Source organism: Crocuta crocuta, unplaced genomic scaffold (assembly GCF_008692635.1).
Source record: "Crocuta crocuta isolate KB4526 unplaced genomic scaffold, BGI_CrCroc_1.0 scaffold283, whole genome shotgun sequence".
In the NCBI taxonomy this organism is placed as follows: domain Eukaryota; kingdom Metazoa; phylum Chordata; class Mammalia; order Carnivora; family Hyaenidae; genus Crocuta; species Crocuta crocuta.
This window is the reverse complement of record NW_027529346.1, coordinates 1,936,226-1,940,578: the sequence shown is the minus strand read 5'-3', so window position 1 is coordinate 1,940,578 and position 4,353 is coordinate 1,936,226. Positions and strand designations below refer to the sequence as shown.

General features: G+C 40.2%; 1 protein-coding gene across 1 annotated transcript in view; it reads left to right on the top strand.

The window, feature by feature from the left end:
• Window positions 1-423: 423 nt before the first annotated feature.
• SLC16A7 (solute carrier family 16 member 7) overlaps window positions 424-4,353 on the top strand; it is a 127,621-nt gene continuing 123,691 nt past the window's right edge. Inside the window, exon 1 of the mRNA XM_077758399.1 lies at window positions 424-470. The gene's annotated coding sequence lies outside the window, so the exon portion shown is untranslated. The remainder of the gene's footprint in view (window positions 471-4,353) is intronic.

The following is a 4,353-nucleotide window of genomic DNA, read 5'->3' as shown; positions in this document are numbered from 1 at the left end:
GATCAGAGGTCAAGAAGAAATCATCACCTATCATGTAAGTGTTTATTTTGTGACCAAAAAGTGCAGGTAGGAAAGAATGAAGGATTAATAGGCATACAGAAATGTGTCCAGGTGAGAACAAGACTTTGTGAGACTTCATGCCTGGTCTCTGATGGAGAACAGTGGATGGGCCACAGGTGATGGCCAGGTAGTTAGGGAACTTGAGGAGAGGGGAGGATGTTTAGAACTATAGTGGAAAGGAAAGGAAAACACCAACAGGTATGAGAAAAGCTTACTGCAGAGGCATTAAGGACCTTGCTAAAATTAGAATGTATAGAGGCATCAGTCTATGTAGTTAATCCATTTTTTTCCCAGTTCTACTCAGTAATTTCAGGGTCTGCTTTAATTGCAGGGCACATTACAACTTTGGAATTTTCAAGGTCCTTTTTTGCCAGAAGACAGAGGTGTGAATGACCTGAAAATGTTATAGGGTATGTTAATATTTATTGAGTACTTATAATGTACTAGGAATTATACTTAGTACCTTATATATGTTGCCATATTTATTCCCTTCTTTCCCATGAGATACAAATATTATTTCCATTAAAAAAACAAATTGAGGATCCAGTTAAATAACTTTCCCAAGGTATCTTACCAATAAATAGCAGAACTGGGATTTGAATGAAGATCAACATTGCAGCTGAACAGAGAAGAAATTGAGGTTAAAAAAGGACTAATAATTTGAGAGAAGACGTTAGTGTCAGGGAGTGAATATTTCAAGGAGATTCCAGAACAAGATTGATGGAAATGACATGTTTAAGGTTGCATGAAAGATAGGAAACTAATTCAGAAGTAGAATTTCAATGTTTAAGACTCCCGTGGTAGAGGCATTCAGCTTGGCTGTTAGGATCAAGTTTGGAAGTGGGTTACTTGACATGAGAGTGGGAGTGGAGGTCATGAATTCTCTGGAGAAGATACTGATTGCAGTGTGTGGGTATTGATTATGAATATTGATTATGGTGAGACTTTGGAATGAAAAGAAATGAATTTTAAAGAAACAACCTGAAAGCTGATGAGTTCTAGTATCCAGGGTGATATAAATTGGTGAAAGGAACTTATCCGAAGAAAGGTCTCCCTGTAGAAGTTAAAAAAAAGGAAAAGTAGTGATATGAAAGCCACAGAGGAGAAGTAGGATTATGTTGAGCCTCTGTTCTGGATTTGATGATATGTATGGATATGCATTGAGGGGGAATCAGGTCCTCAAGGAGAAAAGAATGTAGAGACAACAGGATGTCCATGTTAGGAACAAGGAAGTTTGTTTATTTTTTTAATTTATTTATTTTTTTAAATTTTATTTATTTCTAGGAGAGAGAGAGAGAGACAGCGTGAGCAGGGGAGGGTCAGAGAGAGAGGGAGTCACAGACTCTGAAACAGGCTCCAGGCTCCGAGCTGGCAGTCAGCACAGAGCCCGACGCGGGGCTCGAACCCACGAACTGCAAGATCATGACCTAAGCGAAAGTCGGACGCTTAATCGACTAAGCCACCCAGGCGCCCCAGTTTGTTTATTTTTTTAAAAAAAGGGGGGAGTTCAACAAGATATGGTGGAAAATGTTAGGAAGGACGTCAAGAGGGTGTGGGAGGGTGGAGAGCATAGTGGAAAAGAATACCTAGCCATTTGAGTGTGAGATTGAGAAAGAGGATTAGTGATTAGAGGAACATTCATTTAGAGTTTGAGAGTGATGGAGACCAGAGGCATCAGTGGATTTGGATAGCTTCAAATTTGTAAATGGAGCTTTGCCTTAAAGGTATTTTGCTATTTTCATTGCAAATAGTGCCGTGACTTGACTTCAACCACATTAATATTTGAACTAAGTGGAAGGTGGTGCTGTCTGAAATTCTCTATCTGGATGCTGGGCTAATACGGGTAATTTGTTAGTTCAATATAACATTTGGATAAAATTAACTGAATTTATACCTCTGGTTTTGTGATCTTGCTTAATAGTATTGTTGTGCCCCAATTGTGAGTCCCCTGAGACGTCCAAGGAGCCGACACCAATGCAAGTACATAAGGGTCTTTATTACAAGCTCGAGCAGGGGCTCACCCATCTACCGGTGCAAGCAGCAGCAAAGTTAAGCCCCGAATAATAGCGAGCAGGGTTTTTATGGGGTAAGGGACGGGGGTGTTACAGTGCACACGTTGTACGTATAGCATCATCACATAAGCACCAATCATAATTGTATAGCACCCATAGTAACAGTTTTGGCCATTCAGTGTCTGTGAGGCATCCGTTACTTTTGGCAGGACCCAATCATGACCTTTGAGAATCCTTTGAAAATGACCAATTATGAGGTGAGCTCAAAGGGCCTACGTGGGGTTTAGGCAAGTGGTGAGTGATTGGCTAGTTTGTACAGCGTAACTACCTGCAGTTTCCAGCCCTGACTCAGACCACAGGAATGTTACACATTTCTTTTGATTGGTTGATCCAAGGGTGGTCCGAGGGTGGCTTCAGCTGAAGCTCTTCCTGGAACTGGGGCTACATGCAGCCCGAGGTGGCTCTTAATGGAGGACTTGATTTCAGGCTCCTCAGTATTTTACTTACAATCCCTAAACCTGATATTAGTATATATTTCATAGAAATACCTTTCTAATATTTCAGTTGCTCAAAGCATTACACTGTACTGATTTAATATTTAGTGTCTAGGATTTATGTATCATCTTTTGATTATTAGAACAGATACTTAATTCATGATGTTAATTTCCATTGCTGTATTTAAAAACAACATAGTCTTACCTAAGCACTTTGGTAACTGTAATACAAATTAAGAATTTTAAATTGGGTCTATCCATACATTTCCTTGTTCTACAATGTATGAAAAAGAAGGGTTACTTCTATGAAATAAAACAGCTCTGACATCATCAAGTGAATTTTTTCATAACATTCATCAAAGTTTAGCACTGGAAGTGTTTTTACATACCACATAGTTTGACCATTCCTCCGTGACTGATACAAGCATTCAGGATATCTTCATGGAAGACAAGTCTTCTAACTATATGGTGATTGTGGAAAAAAAGGGTGAGCAAATTTGAGGTTGGAATATTGGCTTCTGCTCCTAAAATTGTTTAACTTTGAAAACTTGGCTTCTCCCAGCTGAGTGTTTCCTGTTCTGTGAAATGGGAACGTTAGTATTATCAAAGAGTAATTGAGACGATTGGAGCAGTCCATTTAATTTTTAGATACCTCTGATATCAGAGGTTATATTTACAAGGAAAAAAATCTCTATGGTTTTCGAACCTATTTGTTGTACTTCAGCTTCCTAGAATAACATTGGAAAGCTGAAAATGATTTTATTTTTTTAAAAAATTTTAATGTTTATTTTTGAGAGAGAGAGATAGCATGAGTGGGGAGGGCAGAGGGAGATGTAGACAGAGGATCTGAAGGAGAGAGCCTGTTGTGGGGCTTGAATTCATGAATCATGACCTGAGCAACCCAGGTGCCCCTGAAAATCTTTTTAAAACTAAATTTCACACTCAGTCAATTGCTGATATTTGTGAAGCAGCCTGGGCTTTGACAACTCAATAATACTTGTTTGTTTTCCCCAAAGATAACTATTAAGTATCCAACTTAGGCCAGGCAAGACTATGTGGGAATCTCCAGGCCAAAATTGGTCACCAGAGGAGTGCCATGTATCCCAGATACAGTCTGCCTTAATGTCCCTGCTATGCTTAGGTGTAGGCTGGGAGCAGCAAGTGGGAAGTGTGGACTCTATTCAGATCCAGCAGGGGATTTCAGAGCTCAGCACTTTGGGCCCTTAGTCCATTACACTCCCTCTAGTTGGAGGTTTTGAGGCACATTCTTTAGAGGACCATATCATATTTGTCCACCCTACTCATGTAAAAATAAAATTGCTGAAGTTTCCGGTGCACAATTTTCTTCATAGAATGAAAGATACATGTAAATTTGGCTGTAGGGGAGAGAGCAACTAAGGAGCTAATAGAAGCTCCTATATATTTGAGTCTCTTCACTTTGCCCATGCAACTAACCCTCTCACAGCTACCCCCCTGCATCATAGAAATAAACTTGGTGATGTATCAACAAGACAGGATCAGTAAGATATGCTTTTGCAATGTCTTTTAGATTTGTCCCTCTTTATGGTTAATTTTTAATAAAATACTAAAGAGATGGGGCGCCTGGGTGGCTTAGTCGGTTAAGCGTTCGACTTTTGCTTAGGTCATGATCTAACGGTTCGTGGGTTCGAGCCCTGCGTCGGGCTCTGTGCTGACTGCCAGCTCAGAGCCTGGAGCCTATTTCGGAGTCTGTGTCTCCCTCTCTCTCTGACTCTCCCCTGCTCACGCTGTCTCTCTCTCTCCCTCTC